At 37.9% G+C, this 25,135-nt stretch overlaps 1 non-coding gene across 1 annotated transcript; it reads left to right on the forward strand.

Moving 5' to 3' along the window:
• The first annotated feature begins 11,821 nt into the window (after window positions 1-11,821).
• LOC140837550 (small nucleolar RNA R71) lies at window positions 11,822-11,928 on the forward strand. The gene has a single exon (XR_012119379.1). It is a non-coding gene; the product is annotated as a small nucleolar RNA R71 (small nucleolar RNA).
• Window positions 11,929-25,135: the final 13,207 nt, after the last annotated feature.

Consider the following 25,135-nt stretch of genomic DNA (forward strand, 5'->3'; position numbering starts at 1 on the left):
TCGAACTCTGGCATCGGCAGTAGAATCAAATATGCGTATACTAGATGGCCTTGCAATTCCAGATCGATATCTCTGATCACACTAGTTGTTAACAGCTCTTCCTCGGATGGGACTGTCACCGAAAAATTTATATCTAGGACAATGGATTTGATGTCCAGATGATTAGCAAAAGTCTCTGAGATATAGGAGTGAGTGGCTCCCGAATCTATCAGTGCCGTCGTGGCTAATCTCTTTATGAAAATATTCCCTGAGATGCGTTAGCACAACAAACTAACTTATATCCCAAAAATTCTACCATAAACCTCATGCAACAAAAGACACCCAAAATTCCAACTAAAACGCTAGTATTCCCGATTAAAATTAAACATGCAAGGCAAAGAAATGAATACGGTACTGAATTAAATAAATTACCAGTCAAAAGGGTAGTGTCTGGGTTCGCCTCTTGAGCATGCATGGCGAATACTCTCCCTTGGGTTGGCTGCTTCCAGTGTGGGAACTCTTTTAACATGTGGTCTGTAGCTCCACATTTAAAACATTTCCCGGATCCCCATAAACACTGACCGGGATGCTGGCGATTGCATTTCTGACACACTGAGAAATTACCGGGCCTCTGAAGCGCCCCCTGCTGCTGGATAGGACCCTTGCCTTTCGGCGGTCCCTGGTAGGGTTTCTTTCCTGGTGGCCCCTGGTAAGGCCTCTTGTGCTAGGGTCGCTGATGCTGATGCTGCTAGGGTTGCGGTGGTGCCTGATAGGGCCTCTTGCCCTGCCTGTCCGCCTCGATGTCCCTCTGATCCTGTTCTGCCGCCAAAGCTCTAGATACGGCAACAGCGAAGGTAGTAGGACCAGCAATGCGGACGTCACGGCGCAAGATCAGCTGCAACCCATCCATGAAATGCCTCAGCTTTGCCTGAACATCATTTTCAATGAGGGGTACGAAGTAACACCCCCTCTCAAACTTCCGGACGAATTCTGCCACGCTGCTGTACCCCTGCCTCAGCGTCATAAACTCCCTGGTCAGGCAGGAGCGTACTTCCTCTGTGAAGTACTTGGCGAAGAACACTTCCTTAAATCCAGTCCAAGACAAAGTCGGCAAATTAATTGCCACAGATGCACTGTCCCACCAATGTCTGGCATCCCCTGACAGAAGGAACGTGGCACATCTAACCCTGTCTGCATCAGCCAGTTCCATGAATTTGAAGATTACCTCGATGGACTTAATCCATCCCTCTGCCACCATCGGGTCAGTAGATCCTGAAAACTCCTTAGGATTCATCCTCTGAAACCTCTCGTACACCGTCTCCGGTCTAGGCCTTACCCCTGCATTCGCTGCAGCCTGGTTCCCCGCAAACTGTGCAAAGAACTGCTTCATACCAGCAAGCACCTGAGCCTGCATGTCTGGAGGTGGAGGTGGAGGATTGGCCCTCTCCTCATTTCGGGCCTCTCTGTCCTCTTCCCTGGCTTCTCGGTCAACTACACGTCTAGGAGGCATTTTGTTCCAACAATTTACCCAACACGTAAACCCAATATGCATGAACATGATACTAATGACATAAGGTTCACGTCTAAAAATTTAAAATATGCACATGCTGAAATCAGAACTTAATGCTTACTACTCAACATAAATTTGAAACTTTAAAACTTACAGACTTCAGGTGTGACTTCGTGAGCTTCTTGCGACTGGCAGTAAGCATGACCCTTTACAAGAACACTTCTCTGATACCAACTGTAACGTACCGTACCTTTACTATTTAGAATTTGCGGAAAAATTAAAAATTTTCTTGAATACGAAGATAAAATCCATACGGTCGTCACTACATCATCCATTCACCAATAAAAATTTTGTTAAAAGGAAAGCTTGCTCAGAACATCTCGCATCAAAACACAAAATCAGAGTATTAATATTTTCTTGCTTAAAATCTTAAAATAACGTGGGCGGTCCTCGGGTCTAGCCTTCTGCTCAGTCCAAGCCTGCTCCTTGGTCGCCACTTCCTGTGTCCTCATAGACATCCTCACATACATCGATCAAGTCTAGTGAGTCTAAAGACTCAACACGTATAAACTGGAATAGCAAGTAATACATAATAAAACCACAGGAAACTTTAAAATAGGACATACATACATGAAACTTGAACTTGCAAAATGAACTTGAACATACGTACGTACATAATTAGATGTGCCATCAAAATAAACTTTCTTAAACATGCTTGCATACTTGAACATACTTGAACATATATAACTTCATCATTTGCGTAGAGGATGTTTCAAAGCAAGTGACCCATACATAATAAACGCCTGATCAGACTAAACCACAGTACTGGGCTGACAGGGACGTACCCACTGCAACATACATGAGATCCTCGTTCATAATTTAACGGGCTGGTTGGTCCCCGTTCATAATTTAACGCTTTCCAACCACGATCTAACCCGTTCATAATTTAACGGGGTGGAGAGGTCCTCGGCCATGTTCACCGACTTCCAAACCCATTCATAATTTGGTCACAAGACATTTAGCATACCTCAAAATCTTAAAATATTTGCTTACACGTCATACATACTTACTTGGCGTTGAGGGATCCGTTGGACATCGATCGAGGTCGTTGCTGCAACATACTAACGTGAATTCATAAGCTTAACGGGTATAACTTAAACGTAACAGTCAAGCTTACCCACGAGTTCATACATTTCCTTAGAACGTTCTAAAATTCCCGTGACTCGACATTGTTAAACATTGCACTAAACCAAGACATCAAACCTCAAAGAATAGCATAATATTTCCCAAAACTCAAGTACACGGACCCCGTGCCCAGGTCCGGCTCCGAGTCCGTGTGGGTGCAGTGGAATGACACGTGAAGAAAAGGGAAGGCACGGACCCCATGCTGAGGTACGGGTGGGGGTCCGTGTAGGTGCACAAACATGAAAACTCAGGAAGAGGTGAGGACACGGACCCCGTGTAGGGGTCCAGGGTGGCTTTGCAAAAATGGCTACTCGAAGGAAACAAAGGCACGGACCCCGTGTCATGGTCCGTGGATGGGTCCGTGTTGTCTCGATTTTTCTGAACTTGCGAGGAAACTTACACAATGTCTATTCTCCCAATCGAACGACTAATGGAAAGAAATTAAAGACCTTGAGACCATCCTAAGACACCATAGCATTGAACTAAACTCGTACGAACGCCCCAAGAATAACGACGTCCACCCTACGACACATACAACCCGAAAACACAGAAATTGACACCAAATCCTTTCTTACGACTTCTATTGAGTTAAAGAGCCTAAAGACATGAAACGAAACCTCAAAATACCCCAAATATTATTACCAGAGTACCTATACGCGGCAATGATCACCCATCGATCCCCAACGAAGCCTGCAACAAATAACTTCAAGAACACAATTTACTTAAAATTCGCAGTTTGAGCAGTACCACGAAAAACGTCATAACTCACTCAATTTGCGTCCAAAAATTTCGAATTTTATATAAAATCAAAGGTATCAAAAATTTCTACGTTTTTCACGTTGAAAATTTTCCCAAAATCTTGAGCGAAAAATTCATAGTTTTAATAAGAACAGTAAAAACGTGATCTAGATCTAAAACTTTTCCTTCAAAATCTATCCAAACAATTAACCGCTCAAACTATGAACATCATACATGAATTTTCACGCGCAAAACAACGCAACACATAATATGACATGATCGACGCAGCAAAAGAGAGATTATACGTGCTTTTTGATGATTTGAAATACCGTAACGGCGATACCGAAGCGGAGATGGCGCGAGGCTTGATCCGGGATGATGGTGGCACTAAATTCTCTGAAGAAAACTCGACTAAATCTCGCAGGATTTCCAGAAGAAGGGGCGGCTCTATTCTCCTCTTAGAACCCTAGTTCTCTTCTCTCAAAAATAATAAAACTGATTTGGAAATATGTGTGTGCATGTTTAGTCGTGTACAGGTGTGTGTAAAAGTGTGTGTGTACGTGTGTTTTAGTAATTAGGGAGTAAATTATGCTTAATTAAATAATTAGCAACTAATTTAAAATACTAACTCTCCCTTAACTTTAAAACAATCTCTAATTTAAAATAAAGAGGTACAAGTGCTAGACTTTAAAAGTTTTAAAATTCTAAAATTCACCTAATAATTAAATTAAGCTTTAAAAATACTAACAACTTAATAAATTATTTAAAACGCCACATCCTCAAAAAATAAAATACCACATTCTTAGATTGCCAACACCGTCGCCGGGTCCTATCCTCAATCCCGCCTCGAATGATCGCCTGAAACATGAAACTTGAGAAACATTTTAACGTGCATCACAATAAACATGAATGATTTAAAATAATGCATTTTCATAAATCATGCACTGATAAGATCAATATAAAATTAATTAAATGATTTAATAATTAAATAAATGCATGGGTTATACGTGTACTGAATTTGGGTACTACAGACTTAGTTCTAGAATCTCAAAAATCCACGCTTCCGATGTACTCTTCTGATAAAATAATAAATCTTAGGGTGTCCTTATGTCTCCTCGATCCCAATTAAATCTACCATCTAAATCCTTGTTTGCGAAACTCACTTACGAGGCCCCATGGTGACCTAATTCCATTTTTCTATAACTTTAAATTTCAAGTTTTCTTACAATTTCCAAAAATCAAAATGGATTACCACACTTATCGTCTATTACTTTCCTCATATTATTCCCAAAATATTCGCCAGCCTATCAAATTTCAATCTTAAAATCCCAAACACACCTACAAATTCTTAGATCTTTAAGCCTAATATCGATTCATCCTATAACACCCTTGATTTTAAAATCCTTATAACATTATAACCCAAGATATCTCAAGGTTCCAAGTATTATTCAAGCCTAAATCACCAAAATTCTTAACATTTAAACCATTCAATTCTCACATATTGCTAAACTAGTCCTCAATCTCCTTTAAAATTACGAAATTAATTCTTAGTTTCCCCAAAAATAATCCCATTGGTCCTTAATTTCGAAAATCCTACAATTAACCCATAAGTTTTTGACATTCTTAATTTCCTTCTACTGATTTCCCATTACAAAATTTTAAATAATTTTAAGCTTATACACCCAAAAATCAATTCTCGTAACTAATTTACCTTTCATCAAAACTTAAAATCTTAATGTATACATTTTCTTACTTCTAATGATCATCACAGTCCTCGAATCATTATTCTTTATGTGATTCTCAAAAATTAGTTCAACTAGTAACCAGGAATCGTAAGTATTCACTACAAGGAAAAAGGCCTACGACAACGGTTGTGAAAAACTGTTGTTGTAGGTGTTTTAAAACTGTTGTTAAAGCCTCTGTGGTTAAAGGATGCGCTCAAAGACAACGGTTTTTATCCGTTGTTGTAGCTACAATTTGCGACGGTTGGTGAAAAATCGTCGCCTACAACATTAGCGATGGATTAATGTAATTAGCGACGGTCAGATCATAAATTCCGTCGCCCAATTTAGCGACGGTTTAATCATGATTTATGTCGCTAAAATATTTTAGCGACAGATAGATCATGATTTACGTCGCTAATATTTTCGAGAAAATAAAAAAAATTACTTTTAATAATTTAATAAATCTAAAAAAACTTACAATTTAAATAGGCTAACAATATTCATGATATTAACAAACACTTAAAAAGTTACCAAAAATGAAAGGGAAAAAATTTACCCGAAATAGAAATTAAATTGTGTAAGAAAAAAAATTTAAAATGTTGTAAAATGTTAAAATTGTGTAAGAGAGAAAAATTTTAAGTGTTGTGAAGTGGTGGGAAAAATGGATCAGAAGTGCCGGTATTTAAAGAAAGTTTGCGACGGTTATTCGTTAAAACGTTGCTAACTTAAAATTGTTGTTAATTATGGCAGATTTTTTCATTTTTGAAATAGTGCGATGGTTTGCTCTAACCGTCGCTATATTTAGCGACAGTTTTGTCTAAAACAGTCGCTAAATTTAGCGACAGGTGTAGATAAATCGTCTCTATATTTAAGCAGTCGACGGATCTACCTAAAACCGTTGCTAATTTGCACGACGGTTGGTATTGAAACCGTCGCCATTTTAAATTAGCGACAGTTTTTATAAAAAAAAAAACCGTTGTAAATATAGCGACGGTTTTACAACCGTTGTCGATGGTCCAAAAAAACACGCTTATAGACAACAGTTCATAGAACCATTGTCGTAAACGCTCAAAGACAACGGGTTTATAGAACCGTTGTTATTGACCCTAAAAACTGTTGTCTTTGACCTCCAAAAGACAACGATTTTTATAAAACTATTGTCTTTTGCTTAAAAAACGCCATACGACAACGGTTTTCACTAAAACCGTTGTTAAAAGTTGTCGTATGTGTATTGTTGATTCATGAATTTCTTGTAGTGATTTTCTTAGAAAATCTACATATCCCAAAAACATTCCCAATATTCACGATTAACTTATGTCCCGAAAAGTAAAACATCAGTACTAAAACCAAAAAATCAATATAGTCAAATCATTTTCATCTTTTCCTGCCCAATAACCAAATTCTTAAATATGTTCAATTCCACTGCAAAGCCAGCATGCATGAAAATCATATAATTCCTTAATCCACATCGTAACACGTATAAAAATCATGAAGCATATAATCTTTTAGGATAACAAAGTCATGCAACCATGCATGATAAAAAACATTTATCACGCAACCTTAAACATAAATGTCATTTAACTTCAAAACGTGTATGCACATGTAGTTTAAACGTATAAATCATATAAACATGTAGGTAACATCATATAAAAATGTAAACTTATAAATTTTGTCTTGACGATTGAGCTTCCCGACACTGATGGTGGCACAACCCTTTACAGAACCATTGCTCTGATACTAACTAAAACGTCCATGATCGAGCAAAACTTGCACAGTGAATGGTCCCAAAATTTGTTGTATAATTAAAAGCTCGATTTAAATATCGCAAGTGCACGATAGTCAAGTTATAATAAACGTAAGTGAATACGAGTATCGATCCACAGGGACTGCATTACACTATTTTTATTCTCACGTAAATTTCTTTAGCAACGATAGATTGAGTTGGTGATTAAACTAAAGTGAATTTAATAACTAAAATAATTAAAGTGCAAGAAAAAGTAATCAATAAATCAATGATTAAATTGGATTAAAATCAAATGAGAAACGAATTTGTTGGGAATTATCAGTTCACCTACCGCTCGTGTTCAAATAATTATACTCGACTTTTACTCGTGCATTCGACGGAATTCCCTAGACTAATTAATATACTCTGTCGAGCTATATTAATACTAATCATAAACATGCAGTAATCAAGTATCCTCAATTATTTAACAGTTCACGATTGCATTACGTTCTATGGAATCCATTAGCTTTCATCCGGGTGAATTATCACTATCGACACGTATCCAATTCCGTATATCTACTAAAATTGTAAATCCGTGGTCTATACTATTCGATCCTATTGTCAATTATTCTATCGAAATCATCAACAACATGAAATAATCAAAGGAAGTTAGCTAGACTTCAATTGAAATAAGAAAGCACAAAAGCATAAACAAATCACTCATAGAAACGTCGAGCAACAATGTTAAACAACGAGTACGGGGTAGGATCCCCTCAAATCCCAACAAATCTAGAGTTTAGCCACTAAAATTCATAATAAAAACCAACAACAATCTAAGAAATAAAAACTGAATAATGAAAATACTAAAGATGACGACGGATGACGGCCACCACGCGTGGAAATCTCGAGGTCTTCGAAATCTCCTTTGCTCCTAGCCTTTTCTCCAAGAAAAAATGATGAAAATAATGATGTCAGACTCCAAAACGGCGCCCCTCGTGTATTAGGTCTATGGTGTAGGATAGAGTCCACAAAACTTGGAAACAAATCTTCTTGGATCTCGTCGCTCGCTAGGGCGGTCACTTTTGACCGCTGGGGCGAGTGGTTCTCGAATAAAAATCCTCGGCCATGTCTCTGGTCTCGCTGGGGCGGTCACTTTTGACCGCCCTAGCGAAAGGTTCGCGCAAAAACTCCTCGGCTAGACCAACATTCTCGCTGGGGCGGTCACTTTTGACCGCCCTAGCGAGACATTCGCGCAATAACTACTCGACCAAATTAAAATGCTCGCTGGGGCGGTCACTTTTGACCGCCCTAGCGAGACCTCTTCGCTGCTTTGACATATAAAATCCCACTTTTTGGTCCAATTCCTACAAAACAACCACAAAATACACGAGATCAGTCATAGGCTAAATAATTGCTAAATTAAACTAAAACAAACTAATATGATGCATGAATGCGACTCAAAACCAACACTAAAAACACGTAAAAACGAGTCCTATCAACCCCCTCATACTAACCTTTTGCTCGCCCTCGAGTAAAATAGGTTAAAGCACGAGATACTAAACAAACTCAACAACCACAAAATTACTCAAATAAGAAATAACTAACACGAGTAAATGTCAATGGTGAGTTAACAATGTTTATGTTCATGCCTCAGTTTACTTTCCCACTACCAATCAAGTCAAATCGCAACCGAATACTCATTCTCATCTACACATAAATTTCGACACTAATTTGAACGTGTGTGTGTGTCATGATGGGTCTTAGTCATTCGTACTTCAATTAGATCAATTATCAAATCATGCGAGTCACTCAATTAACACTTCAATACAAGTCTCACTAGCATGCATCCCCGTGTCCATTCATCACTAGCCACAAATTGAACTTTATTCAGCTTTTAAGTACAGATAAGGGTGTCGAAAAGAAGGAAAATAAGCTCAAGTGGCTAAAAGTTGGGAGTACACCGATCATTTTCATTGTGCAATCGTCAAGACTTTTCGTCTGACTTTCCTCGTCTCCTTACATCTCCAACTTTTAGCCTAGGAATAGAATTTCATTCCTTTTATTTCGGCTCCCCCTCACCTTACATCTCCTTCTTTTTTTCTTTCTTTTTCTGTTTTTTTTATTATTAATTGATTGCACCATTTTCACACATGTACTCCCTAGGCTAAGAATATAATACTTTGGATCACGGCTGGTTAGGAGTATGACATTGTAATTCAGTGCAATGGAAAAGAGGTAAATGTAAAGTTCAATGCAAATCAAATTTTCTCATTCAAGGTCCCAATTAGCGACTTATTTTCACGGGTTTACATGCCAAATCAACTCATAAATGGTGCCTTTCAAGTTAACCACACAAAAATTTCAAATTTCACCATTATTCCTGCAAAGTTCTAGTCCCCACACATGTGTGCTCAAAAGGTTCAAATTTTGTACCAAAATTCATGCTTTAACAATCAAGAGTATCATTCGCGACGTGACCCAATCAATACTTTTGTAAACTATCAATTTAAATCATCATTGGCTCATAAACATGTTTTCTCCCCATAAACGACACCAATTAACTAAACAACCAAAACAATAACCAATTAACTAAACGGCCAAAACTATCTACCCCCCCTCATACTAGAGTTGTGCAATGCCCTCAGTGCACAAAACGAAACAAACACTAAAAACCAAAAAAAACTCATGAATGCAAATGCAACGACAGAATAAGCAAAAAGAATAAAAAGAAAGGGGAAACAAAATTTTTATTTTTTTTTATTCTGCGCGATTCGCTAGGGAGGTCAAAAGTGTCCGCCCTAGCGAGTGGTTTTTGGTGACAAATTATTTGAAACATACGAGTGCTCGCTGGGGCGGTCAGGTTTGACCGCCCTAGCGAGACATTCGTCGAAAAAAAAAAAAAGAAATAAGTAAAAAAAATAAAAACAATGAATGCCATGCCATGCAACTACCTAAATGCAAATGATGCGATTAATGAATAAAGGAAAAAAAATAAACTCAACATAGGGAGCAGAAGTAGTTCTCAATTTATAGTCTAGAGCTCGACTTTTCACCCGTGTCCTCAATGACTGTCATGGAGCCGAGTGACCCCAATTTGTGGCTCAATTGTGTCACCGATATAGTGCTTCAATCGTTGAGCGTTCACAGTGAACGGCTCCTTTTTCCCATCTCGCATAGCACATGTCGGCGGTTCCTTAACGCTTGACTTCCGAGGGGTCAGGTCTCTTCGAGCTCCCAATTCATCCAATTTCATTTTCACTGGCTTCGTCCATGGATGGTTGACATTAAGGTATGCTTCTCTCTCAGATATTTCTTCATCAAGTTCATCCTTCACTTCAGTGGTGAGGGTGACTTCCAATGAATCTTTTATAGCATCCTGCACAAATTGACACACAAGTGAATCCGATGAATCAACTCTAAAACAATCATTAGTGTGCAGTGGGTGCTTGAGAGCGTTAAAAACATTAAAATTGATTTCTTCCTTTCCCATTCTCAATCTCAACTTCCCTTCTTGCACTTCAATCACGGCCTTGCCGGTTGCAAGGAATGGTCTCCCTAAAATCAAAGGCATCTCCCTATCCTCTTCCATCTCAAGTACCACAAAATCTGTAGGAAATGTAAACTTTCCCACTTTCACCAACACATCTTCTTTGACTCCTTGTGGATGTTTGACAGATCCGTCAGCTAGTTGCAAGGACATCTGTGTGGGTTTAGGATCGCCCAATCCAAGTTTCCTGAATACAGATAAAGGTATAAGATTAATGCTCGCACCAAGATCACATAAAGCTTTAGAAAAGGCAACATCACCAATCATGCAAGGGATAGAAAAACTCCCTGGATCTTTTTGCTTAGGAGGCATCTTGTTTTGAACTAAAGCGGAGCAATTTTCCGTCAAATTCACCGTCATATGATCTTCTAGCCTCCGCTTATTCGCTAAGATATCTTTCAAGAATTTTGCATAACTTGGCATATTCAATAAGGCATCAGCAAAAGGAATGTTAATATGCAATTTTTTAAATACCTCAAGAAATTTACCAAATTGTGCATCTAATTTAGCTTTCTTCATCGCTGCAGGAAAAGGTGGAGGGATAACAATTTTATTTTGTGCAATAGGTGTAGATGTAGAGTTAGAAGACTTACCTCCTCGAGTTTCTACCTCATACTCGCCATGCTTGGTCTTTTCCTCATGAGACTCGAGTGCTTTTTCCACTCTGCAATTCCACAGCCTTCACATGCTCTCTTGGGTTAGTTTCCGTGTTGCTTGGCAAAGCTCCTTGCTCCCTATTAGAAATCAACTTTGCCAATTGTCCAATCTGATTCTCTAACCCCTTTATGGATACATCTTGATTCTGAAATCTCGTCTCTGTTGCAGAAATAAATTTAGTCATCATTTGCTCTAAATTGGACTTCTCCTCCCGAGGCGGCTCTGGTTTGAATCCTTGGTGCATCCCATATGGTGGACCTCTTTGTTGGCGATTTTGGCTGTTTTGGCCTCCCCACAAAAAGTTTGGGTGATTCCTCCATCCCGGATTGTATGTATTCGAATAAGGGTCATTTCTAGGACGGTTCTGGAATCCCACTTGTTTCACCGGTGCTCCCTCAGGCACATAAAATGGATTGCCATCTTGGCAATCCTGCACGTCATGCTCACCCCCACACTTATCACAGAAAATTTCTTGCAGACGCATAGCCGACCCACTCATGCTCATCCCATCAATCTTTCTACTCAAAGCCTCTAACTGTGCTGAAACCGCAGACAAATCATTAACTTGATGAACTCCAGCACCTCGTCTCTGCCTATCAGACTGAGGATGATAGCTACTCGCAGCCATCTCCTCCAATAACTCATATCCTTCCTCAGCCGTCTTTCTCAGTAAGTTACCACATGCGGCAGCATCTATCATAGTACGGTTAGGAGTAATAAGACCATAGTAGAAAGTGTGAACAACTAACCCAAGCGGTAGCTCATGGTGTGGACATCTCCTCAACAAGTCCTTGTAACGCTCCCATGCCTCGTAAAGTGACTCGTTCTCATATTGAGCAAACGTAGTAATGTCGGCTCTAAGCTTCATAGTCTTCGACGGAAGAAAGTACTTGATCAGGAATGCCTTTGCCATATCCTCCCATGTAGTGATAGACCCTACAGGCAAACAGTTTAACCACGACTTAGCTTTATCTTTCAGTGAAAATGGAAATAAGCTCAAACGAACAGCATCATCAGACACGCCATTAAACTTAAAAGTATCACAAATTTCAAGAAAGTCAGCTATATGAGAATTAGGGTCGTCAAGTGCACTTCCCCCAAATTGAACAGTGTTCTGAATCATCTGGATGATAGCTGGCTTGATCTCAAACTGATTAGCTCGGATGACTGGTCTTACGATGCTTGGACGTGCTCCATCAAGAGACGGCTGTGCATAATCCAACATTGGAATGCGACGTGGTATCTCAACTTGTCTATTGTCACGCTGTTCCTCTCCACGTTCTTGCTCGTGTCTTTCCATCTGTTCTTTGAGTCTTTGTTGTTGTCTTCGACGTCTAGCTGTGCGTTCAATCTCGGGGTCAAAAGGCTCAAGCTTAAATTCGAGTGATCTTCGCATGCACCACCAGAAAAATCTGCAACACAAGGAGAGTATCAAATAGCAATAAAATAAGTAATACTAAAGAATTTAAATGAGAAATAAAAAAATCGTGAATCAACAGTCCCCGGCAACGGCGCCAAAAACTTGATCGAGCAAAACTTGCACAGTGAATGGTCCCAAAATTTGTTGTATAATTAAAAGCTCGATTTAAATATCGCAAGTGCACGATAGTCAAGTTATAATAAACGGAAGTGAATACGAGTATCGATCCACAAGGACTGCGTTACACTATTTTTATTCTCAAGTAAATTTCTTTAGCAACGATAGATTGAGTTGGTGATTAAAGTAAAGTGAATTTAATAACTAAAATAATTAAAGTGCAAGAAAAAGTAATCAATAAATCAATGATTAAATTGGATTAAAATCAAATGAGAAACGAATTTGTTGGGAATTATCAGTTCACCTACCGCTCGTGTTCAAATAATTATACTCGACTTTTACTCGTGCATTCGACGGAATTCCCTAGACTAATTAATATACTCTGTCGAGCTATATTAATACTAATCATAAACATGCAGTAATCAAGTATCCTCAATTATTTAACAGTTCACGATTGCATTACGTTCTATGGAATCCACTAGCTTTCATCCGGGTGAATTATCACTATCGACACGTATCCAATTCCGTATATATACTAAAATTGTAAATCCGTGGTCTATACTATTCGATCCTATTGTCAATTATTCTATCGAAATCATCAACAACATGAAATAATCAGAGGAAGTTATCTAGACTTCAATTGAAATAAGAAAGCACAAAAGCATAAACAAATCACTCATAGAAACGTCGAGCAACAATATTAAACAACGAGTACGGGGTAGGATCCCCTCAAATCCCAACAAATCTAGAGTTTAGCCACTAAAATTCATAATAAAAACCAACAAAAATCTAAGAAATAAAAACTGAATAATGAAAATACTAAAGATGACGACGGATGACGGCCACCACGCGTGGAAATCTCGAGGTCTTCGAAATCTCCTTTGCTCCTAGCCTTTTCTCCAAGAAAAAATGATGAAAATAATGATGTCAGACTCCAAAACGGCGCCCCCCTCGTGTATTAGGTCTATAGTGTAGGATAGAGTCCACAAAACTTGGAAACAAATCTTCTTGGATCTCGTCGCTCGCTAGGGCGGTCACTTTTGACCGCTGGGGCGAGTGGTTCTCGAATAAAAATCCTCGGCCATGTCTCTGGTCTCGCTGGGGCGGTCACTTTTGACCGCCCTAGCGAAAGGTTCGCGCAAAAACTCCTCGGCTAGACCAACATTCTCGCTGGGGCGGTCACTTTTGACCGCCCTAGCGAGACATTCGTGCAATAACTACTCGACCAAATTAAAATGCTCGCTGGGGCGGTCACTTTTGACCGCCCTAGCGAGACCTCTTCGCTGCTTTGACATATAAAATCCCACTTTTTGGTCCAATTCCTACAAAACAACCACAAAATACACGAGATCAGTCATAGGCTAAATAATGCTAAATAATTGCTAAATTAAACTAAAACAAACTAATATGATGCATGAATGCGACTCAAAACCAACACTAAAAACACGTAAAAACGAGTCCTATCAGTCCACTACTCGTTTTGCTTAAAACGTGCTAGAAATTTTTTTTTCCTCCTTAATCTCCATAATTCGAAATATACATATATATACTTTAAAATACCTTGAAACCATTTTTTTAAAAATAAAACAACCAACATTCATTTGAAAATCAAAGGAAAATAGTTTGAATTATTAATCGTTAAATGTTTTACCCAACCTAACAACATTATTTGAAAGGTATAGCTCATACTATCAACATCTCAAAAACCACTCATAACCATAATAAAAGTCATAAAATATCTTTAACATAAGTTGAAATCATAAATCATAACTAGTGCGGAAAACTGGCGTCGGTCCTCGGGTTATGTTCACCTTCAGTCCTACAAAGTCAACCATCAAGACCTCCATTAACATTATTATCATAATTACCTGCATCAATCACACATAGTGAGTCTAAAGACTCAACACAATATAATCTTGATAACAAGCAATACATATACAGAACAAATGCAACTGTGAAAATACTTGTACTTAAAATATCGTTTTCATGAAGATACATAAACTTTTGAACATGAACATTTTCATAAACATTTTTATCAGGCATAAACTTTAAATAAAAATATTTTCATAATGATGCATAATTTTTAAACATAAACATTTTCATAAACTCTTCATAAACATTTTCGTAAACATTTTCATAAACATTTTCATAAACATATTCATATCATCATAAACATACTAATATTCGTATCCAATCCATATTCGTATTCATATCAATATATTCATATTCGTTTTCGTTGAATTCCGATCGTAAATTGTGACTTTCGTATTCATATTTGTAAGGCCCGAGAATTTGATTACCGTGATCTGAAATGATTTGGTGATAATTTAGGTGATTATAGACGGAAAGTATTAGACCGGAAAAGACGGAAGAAAACACGAATTATGTGCGAGGACAGTACAACTCGTGCATATGCGCGACATGCAAAGCGAAAACAAGCCACTTGCCCCTTACATGAACCGTATATATACATACATATATATATATATGTATATATATATATATATATTACAAGTAATTCATTTCTCAGAAAAGAATGGGAAGGAACGAGAATCTTTCGGAAATCCTTACGCCTTTATATTTCGATCTGTCTGTTAGATTTTGAATCCGAGTACAGCACCGAGTTCTTAGCAACGACAGCTACAACAGGACGTAAGTTTTGTTACGTTTTGATATGATTTGAAATTATAATACTGCCGGAATCAGATACGATTGATATATGTTGTTCTTGCGATATCAGACATCATATAATCGAAACCGGATCGAAGAACAGATACCGTATGAAATTATTATGAATTTCAGAATTGATTTGATTTTGATTAGATTGAATTGATATCAGATTTTTGTTGTTATCGATTATGAGGTGTTGGGATTGATATCTGGTTGATATTGTATTGTTGGGCATATTGATATTATTCAGACTTGGATCAGACGAGTTGTCGATTCGTATATACTGATATTGTATTGCCGGTATTGCGAGATTGTACAGAGTTGAAATTATGATCTGTTATTGTTAAGATTATGGGTTGTACTGATATTGATTATGAGTTGTGGTATTCTATCTGTGATGTTGAGATTGACGTGGTTATCAAGACTGTATTGTTATGTCGTCGAAACATCAGTAGATTGATTTTGATCAGATTTAGTATTGATTGAGATTGTATCATGAGGTCGTTGACATTGATCAGATTATGTCTTGATTTGCGTATTGATCATAACAAGTCTTGAGTTGAGTTGTACATTGACACAGTCCATTCGATGTAAAGGCCCGAAAATCCTTGCTTGAAAATTTGCGGAAAATTAAAAATTTTCTTTTTAAAAGAAACTTAAATGGCCTCATTCATAAAATCAACTGATAAACCCAGTTCAATGTTTAAAATATCGCAGCGGAAGAAAATAAAGTTTGTCAAAAAAATCACAATTTAAAAATATCCAACGACTGATAAAATGTTTGCGGAATAAAATAACAAATGCTGCACTGAGGTCCTCGGGTGCCACTACTGCCGACCCAAGCTGGCTCACTGGTCCCCGCCCTCGGCCCTGGCCTCATCAGTACCTACAACAATCAAGTCTAGTGAGTCTAAAGACTCAGCATGCATATATCGCAGGTAACGAGTAAAATCTTGAAGTAAAATATGCATGGGATAAAATATCATGACATGAGGCATGCTGAAAATAATCTGTACTCATGCTGAAAATAGTGTGTACTGAACAATTATAATACGTGCATAACTGAACTGATAATCACAGTAAAAATGTTTGCTCCTTGGAGCCTGTACTGAAATAACTGGTAAAATTTTCTGTTGAGATTATGTTTTACGCCTGTGGCCACTGCACTAAGCTGAAACTGATCGGTAACTGGCTACCGGGGAGGCTGAAACTGAACTGATCTGGCCGGTCACTGGCGACCGGGTGGTACCATACTGAACTGATCGGTCACTGGCGACCATATAAAATAACACTCCCACATAGTGAATGAACCACAAGCTATATCGCATAAATCTCAAAAATAATCATTTTCTGTTTTCATGCACATAATATAATTTAACTGCATAATGAAAAATCCTGTAATTTTACCAACTGGATTGGATTGGATCGTCCCCCAGGCTCGCTGCAACCTAACTGTGAAATGAAAAACATGCAAATGCTCAACTTCACCAACTATGCAATTTACATTCAAAAGATGCGACTATGACGCCTAATGACTTCGTATTTAATCATGACTCCGAGCCAACCTGAACCGACACTGAACCGACGTATAGTCATGATTAAAATACGCTGCAAAATCATAAAATAATGCTCCTAAAACGATAGGGTCGAAATCTAGGTGGAATGGAGGCCAAAACATGAAACGCTCTTTCGAGAGTCAATTTGGCACATCGCACCATAAATTCTCGTACGACCTCAAAAATGATCCGAATCACGAACGGTCGAAAACACGACCTTCCTAACTCAATGGGGCACTGTCCAGTCCAAGGCCATAGGCTAAAAGCCGACTGAGAACTCGAACGAGCCTCCGAACCGACACAGCAACTTGCTGTAAAATTCCAGCAACTGTACAATCGTGTAACTTGTGTTGTTTTCGAGACTACCGGCCATTGGCGCGTGAACCACCGACCAGAGACTCTTACCAACATCCCAAGGAGTGAGTTGAACCATGGCTAAGGGCCCTAGGCCAGCCACAATCCGCATCACACCATAACTCAACCGAAACTCCAACCGAGAACCAACGTGCATGCGTGTGTAGTGTTTTGCTTAGATCGATGTCTTGCGACATTCCAGTGGCCATTTTATTGACCATGGCATGATCTATACATCTAGGGGCATGGTATGAACCGTGGCTAAGGGCTATAGGCCAACCAAGATCCATACCAAGCAACCAAAACCGAAATACATATGCTGAAATGGGAAGGGCCGAAGGGACATGGGGGCTGTTGTGATGTTTTTATTAAAAACAGAGGAGCCATGGACCAAGCCACCAAAAGGGCAACTTAGTCACGTCTTAGACATGCTAGGGGAGTGATCTAACCATAGCTACAGGCCCTTGGGGCAGCCAAGATCAGATCCTTCCTCCTTGCCAACAAATCTGAAATTCGAAACTCATAATGGACCAAATGAGAAGTTGCTGTCCATTTCTGAATTTCCAGCAACCAGGGGCTTGAACGAACGGACCAATCTGATCCTAATGCATCCTATTATGTGTATAGATGTCGCCTTGGGAGCCTGGAACCGATCCATCCCCCTGAAACCGCAAAACTCAGAAAAATGTGAAGCTTGCCAAGAAATATCAAAAATTCTGCATGTGTTGTTTTCAAAAGTTTTGACATGGATCTCGATTTTTGCTTGAATAAACATGATCATGTACTGAAAAATAAATGATAATATGACTTGATTGAGGTTTAGAAAGAATCTAGACATGCCTTGGATTCGTTTGAAACAGAAACGAAAAGAAGAGACGAGACGGCGCGGAGGAGACGGAGTTGCTTCTCTTGTTATTCCTTGCACTCGATTTTTCTTTCATTTCCTATACCTAAGACTCACGATTTTTACCTCTGAAATGCTCTCAGATTTTCGGTCATGGGGAGGGAGAAGAAGTGATGGTTATGGGAGGGAGGGAATGGTTGCAAACTTTATGGAAACAATGCAAGACTTGGTCTCCAACTTTTGAAATTTGAATTCTTGTTTCTACAAAAAATATTTGTTGGTGCTAGTATGGTTGAGGTGGCCGAAATCTACATACTAGACTAGGGTTGGATAATGCTAATTAGATAATTAAAAGGTGCTAGAAAGATCAAAGAATTATTTTCCTAATTAAATACAAGAAAGGGTCAAAGGTGAGTTGGCAATTGAATTGTTTGATATCAAATCTACTTGGGGATGAGGTGGCCGAATTTATGCATGGTTGTCTAGGTTAGAATGAGGTTAATTAATAATTTAATGGTACTCCCAAATAAAAAGAATTATCCTCCTAATTACATACCAAGAAGGGGTCCAAGGTGATGAGTTGGCAATTGAATCTTCTAGCAACTAAGGGTGGCCGAAAATGCATAATAAAATAAAGGGGAAATGTTGTTTATCTAGTAAATTAATAACCCTTAAAAGCCTCACTAATCCTTTAATTAATTTAGTGAATTAAATCCTTAATTAAGTAACTTAAAGGAACTTATTTCTTAATCACCTCAAGTAATTAAATTAAATCCTCAAACCTCCCTTTTTAACTTAAATGGACTTACTTGCTAGCTAAATTAACTCCCGGAAATATTTCTCGAATCTTAAATTCTATCTCAAACTCCAACTCCGGTCCGGCCTCACTGAAATAACTGAAATGCTAAAAATCAACTACTGAACTGAAGAAATAAAATAATTAACTTCAAATAAATGCATTTAAAATAATCATGCAATGAAGTCAATTAAATTTAAAAAATCTAGAATTATGCATGGCTATACGTAGACTGATTTACGGGTTCTACAATCCTTCCCCCCTTAAAAGAAATTTCGTCCTCGAAATTCGCTTATCCTTGATAAACAAAAGTTTAGACTCTTAATTCTATAATCTTAATAATCCACGCTTCCGATACGCTACTCTGATAAGATAAATATTAAGCTGTCCTTACGTCTCCTCAATCCTAAATAAATTTGTCTACCAAAGTCCTCGTTGTGAATCGCAACTTAAAACAACTTATGGCGACTTAGTTCTATTCAACTATAGCCCCGAATTTTGTCTTATCCCGCAGTTTCTCATACTAGAGATGGATGTCTAAACTTATCGCACCTTAATTTTCTTATACTATACTCGTAATATTCATCGACTTATTATATTAGCATTTAGACAGTTCAACTTAGGAAACCTTAGCCCCCAAAATTTACTGACAGACTTCTATCCTCGTTAATACACTTAAAAGTTAACCTTATCTCAATCCTATAACAAAATTAGCCTAAGATCCTTGGACTCTCCTCATTGGAACAAGTGTCACATTCTTACGTATCAACGTAAAAACTTATTAAGTCATTCCATGGTAGCCTTAGAATAACTCTAATGAATCAACCTCATTTATACCCCATAGAGTTCTAGAATCCCCATATCAAAGTTTCAGATTTCTTACTCGATAAAAATCTTAATATTCGTTCATTGATAACCTATGATGAACACAACTCGCTTCTTTTGGTTTTTATCTCACCCAAAATTTTCGTACGAACACCTATTTCACAAACTTAAACTTCAAGCTTACGCGACCCAAATAGTATTAGATAACATATTCCCAACACACATATTCACTTATTCTCAAGTTTCTCAATGACTTGCAAAAATTTCTCAAGACAAGATGTCTACCTCAATTCTTACTTGCATCTATCGAGTAACCTAACCATCAATCATACCCAACTTCCTAGAAAGATCAAATTCAAACAAAAGTATAGTCCTAACTGTTAAGATCATGAATAAAACTTACGACACCTCTAACTTAAGTTCCCAACAATTTGTTATCTCAATGTCTATACTTATAACTTAACTAACTGATCAATTTTACCTTAAATCATCATCACGATAAATTCTTAATTTGTCACAACGTTATTTCACTAACGCTTAAATTTTTACGCCTAAGAAACATTGTAATCCAAATATCTAAATATTCTATATTTCCTTCGAGCCTAAATAACCGAAAATTCCTACCAATTAAACCGTTCAATTCTCACTTACTACTAAATAAGTTCTCAAATTTCTTAAAATTGTATAATTAATTCTTACTTTCCTCGAATGTCGTCCAATTTTTCCCTCAATCTCGAAAATTCCACAATTACCCATTAGTCCTCAGTATTCTCAATTTCATTTTATAGATTTCCCGTATCATAAGGTTCAACAGTCTTATGTTTATTAAACCCAAAATTAATTCCCATAACACGTCTTACATTTATATAAATACTTAAAATTCCAATTTCTCAAAAGTTCGCATTTAATCCTTAAAATTCTCAATTTCCGTAATTCGATCCTTAAATCCAACTACGTAGAGCATGCATCCTAAATAAATTCTCATAATTAATCTTACATTTCCATAGATAATTAAAATCCTCAAATTGTACATTTATAATCCTAAAGATTGTCGTAGTCTTCGAATCGCTCTTGCTTATATGAAATCCTCAAAAATTTACTCGACTAGCAACCAAGAACCATTAATAATTTCTTAGAAATTCTACAAGTCTCAACACCATTCATAATTTCAAGATTAACTTATAACCCATAAGGAGGACATCAACAATACTGAACTAAAAATTAATATAGTCAAATCATTTTCAACCTCTACTAAATCCCAATATTCGAATTCTTAGACATGTCCAATTCCAAACGTACCCAACATGCATAATTCAATAATTTATTATTTTTTTTTTGAACACTGAAATACTGAAAATCTGATCGAAATTATTTCATGGAAGCATGTTGTCAAAATAATTCATGCTTTAAATAAAATGCTGAACTGTAAAACTTACAGACCAAAGACGTGGCTTTGTGAGCTTCTCGCGGTCAGTAGTAGTGTAACCCTATACAGAACCACCGCTCTGATACCAACTGTAAAGGCCCTAAAACCCTCGCTTAGAAATTTTGCGGAAATTAATATCTTTTTAAAAGAAACTTAAATGGCCTCATTCATAAAATCAACTGATAACCCAGTTCAATGTTTAAAATATCGCAGCGGAAGAAAATAAAGTTTGCCAAAAAAATCACAATTTAAAAATATCCAACGACTGATAAAATGTTTGCGGAATAAAATAACAAATGCTGCACTGAGGTCCTCGGGTGCCACTACTGCCGACCCAAGCTGGCTCACTGGTCCCCGCCCTCGGCCCTGGCCTCATCAGTACCTACAACAATCAAGTCTAGTGAGTCTAAAGACTCAGCATGCATATATCGCAGGTAACGAGTAAAATCTTGAAATAAAATATGCATGGGATAAAATATCATGATATGAGGCATGCTGAAAATAATCTGTACTCATGCTGAAAATAGTCTGTACTGAACAATTATAATACGTACATAACTGAACTAATAATCACAGTAAAAATGTTTGCTCCTTGGAGCCTGTACTGAAATAACTGGTAAAATTTTCTGTTGAGATTATGTTTTACGCCTATGGCCACTGCACTAAGCTGAAACTGATCGGTAACTGGCTACCGGGGAGGCTGAAACTGAACTGATCTGGCCGGTCACTGGCGACCGGGTGGTACCATACTGAACTGATCGGTCACTGGCGACCGTATAAAATAACACTCCCACATAGTGAATGAACCACAAGCTATATCGCATAAATCTCAAAAATAATCATTTTCTGTTTTCATGCACGTAATATAATTTAACTGCATAATGAAAAATCCTGTAATTTTACCAACTGGATTGGATTGGATCGTCCCCCAGGCTCGCTGCAACCTAACTGTGAAATGAAAAACAGGCAAATGCTCAACTTCACCAACTATGCAATTTAGATTCAAAAGATGCGACTATGACGCCTAATGACTTCGTATTTAATCATGACTCCGAGCCAACCTGAACCGACACTGAACCGACGTATAGTCATGATTAAAATACGCTGAAAAATCATAAAATAATGCTCATAAAACGATAGGGTCGAAATCTAGGTGGAATGGAGGCCAAAACATGAAACGCTCTTTCGAGAGTCAATTTGGCACATCGCACCATAAATTCTCGTACGACCTCAAAAATGATCCGAATCACGAACGGTCGAAAACACGACCTTCCTAACTCAATGGGGCACTGTCCAGTCCAAGGCCATAGGCTAAAAGCCGACCGAGAACTCAAACGAGCCTCCGAACCGACACAGCAACGTTCTGTAAAATTCCAGCAACTGTACAATCGTGTAACTTGTGTTGTTTTCGAGACTACCGGCCATTGGCGCGTGAACCACCGACCAAAGACTCTTACCAACATCCCAAGGAGTGATTTGAACCATGGCTAAGGGCCCTAGGCCAGCCACAATCCGCATTACACCATAACTCAACCGAAACTCCAACCGAGAACCAACGTGCATGCGTGTGTAGTGTTTTGCTTAGATCGATGTCTTGCGTCGTTCCAGTGGCCATTTGATTGACCATGGCACGATCTATACATCTAAGGGCATGGTATGAACCGTGGCTAAGGGCTATAGGCCAACCAAGATCCATACCAAGCAACCAAAACCGAAATACATATGCTGAAATGGGAAGGGGCCGAAGGGACATGGGGGCTGTTGTGATGTTTTTATTAAAAACCGAGGAGCCATGGACCAAGCCACCAAAAGGGCGACTTAGTCACGTCTTAGACATGCTAGGGGAGTGATCTAACCATGGCTACAGGCCCTTGGGGCAGCCAAGATCAGATCCTTCCTCCTTGCCAACAAATCTGAAATTCGGAAACTCATAATGGACCAAATGAGAAGTTGCTGTCCATTTCTGAATTTCCAGCAACCAGGGGCTTGAACGAACGGACCAATCTGATCCTAATGCATCCTATTATGTGTATAGATGTCGCCTTGGGAGCCTGAAACCGATCCATCCACCTGAACCCGCAAAACTCAGAAAAACGTGAAGCTTGCCAAGAAATATAAAAAATTCTGCCTGTGTTGTTTTCAAAAGTTTTGACATGGATCTCGATTTTTGCTTGAATAAACATGATCATGTACTGAAAAATAAATGATAATATGACTTGATTGAGGTTTAGAAAGAATCTAGACATGCCTTGGATTCGTTTGAAATATAAACGAAAAGAAGAGACGAGACGGCGCGGAGGAGACGGAGTTGCTTCTCTTGTTATTCCTTGCACTCGATTTTTCTTTCATTTCCTCTACCTAAGACTCACGATTTTTACCTCTGAAATGCTCTCAAATTTTCGGTCATGGGGAGGGAGAAGAAGTGATGGTTATGGGAGGGAGGGAATGGTTGCAAACTTTATGGAAACAATGCAAGACTTGGTCTCCAACTTTTGAAATTTGAATTCTTGTTTCTACAAAAAATATTTGTTGGTGCTAGTATGGTTGAGGTGGCCGAAATCTACATACTAGACTAGGGTTGGATAATGCTAATTAGATAATTAAAAGGTGCTAGAAAGATCAAAGAATTATTTTCCTAATTAAATACAAGAAAGGGTCAAAGGTGAGTTGGCAATTGAATTGTTTGATATCAAATCTACTTGGAGATGAGGTGGCCGAATTTATGCATGGTTGTCTAGGTTAGAATGAGGTTAATTAATAATTTAATGGTGCTCCCAAATAAAAAGAATTATCCTCCTAATTACATACCAAGAAGGGGTCCAAGGTGATGAGTTGGCAATTGAATCTTCTAGCAACTAAGGGTGGCCGAAAATGCATAATAAAATAAAGGGGAAATGTTGTTTATCTAGTAAATTAATAACCCTTAAAAGCCTCACTAATCCTTTAATTAATTTAGTGAATTAAATCCTTAATTAAGTAACTTAAAGGAACTTATTTCTTAATCACCTCAAGTAATTAAATTAAATCCTCAAATCTCCCTTTTTAACTTAAATGGACTTACTTGCTAGCTAAATTAACTCTCGGAAATATTTCTCGAATCTTAAATTCTATCTCAAACTCCAACTCTGGTCCGGCCTCACTGAAATAACTGAAATGCTAAAAATCAACTACTGAACTGAAGAAATAAAATAATTAACTTCAAATAAATGCATTTAAAATAATCATGCAATGAAGTCAATTAAATTTAAAAAATCTAGAATTATGCATGGCTATACGTATACTGATTTACGAGTTCTACATTCGATATTGTCATTTCAGATTTGATATGGACAGATTTGACTTCGACTTCGTCATATCGAGAAGACAAAGGTATAAGTCATTGTGGTACTGGGAGAACGACTTGAGTATGATATACTTGAGTTTCCCTAAATCACATACTTATTGTTATTATTTGCCTTGATTTGAATTGATATGCTTGTTCTATTGATTTATAGAAAACATGTATTAGACTTGTATTTGACGAGTGATCTTGTGACATAAGTGCCGATAGTGATGGAGTCGTCACTGGCACATTGCATATTGTCACAAGATAGTGAATTGGCGATAGTGCCCAAGTCTGTGACGGATAGGTCAAGACACCGGATGTTTGGTTATATCGAAGTGGATAGAATTGGAATTTCTTCTATTACTGATGTTCGATATAGGAATACCAACGTCTGAAAACCGGGATCCCTAGATTAGGATTGAGTCTAGTCTTAGACGTGAAGTTATAAGTTTGATTGACAATTTTATATTGGTTATGTTTTCAGACGTTGATACATATTCATGATATTTGTTTATGCTTTTATATTGATTATATGATTGCATGTTTCGTTGATTTATACTGGGATGTATTTCTCACCGGAGTTATCCGGCTGTTGTCGTGTTTGTATGTGTGCATGACAACAGGTGGGACAGGATCGGGGTCAAGGAGATGAAGAGAGAGATCGTGATTAGATTGGAGACTACGAACTCGATTGGAGATAGGTTTTGGACACTTGATAATTAGTTGTTGAACCTTAGTT

The sequence above is a fragment of the Primulina eburnea genome, chromosome 7 (assembly GCF_022965805.1).
Source record: "Primulina eburnea isolate SZY01 chromosome 7, ASM2296580v1, whole genome shotgun sequence".
NCBI lineage: Eukaryota > Viridiplantae > Streptophyta > Magnoliopsida > Lamiales > Gesneriaceae > Primulina > Primulina eburnea.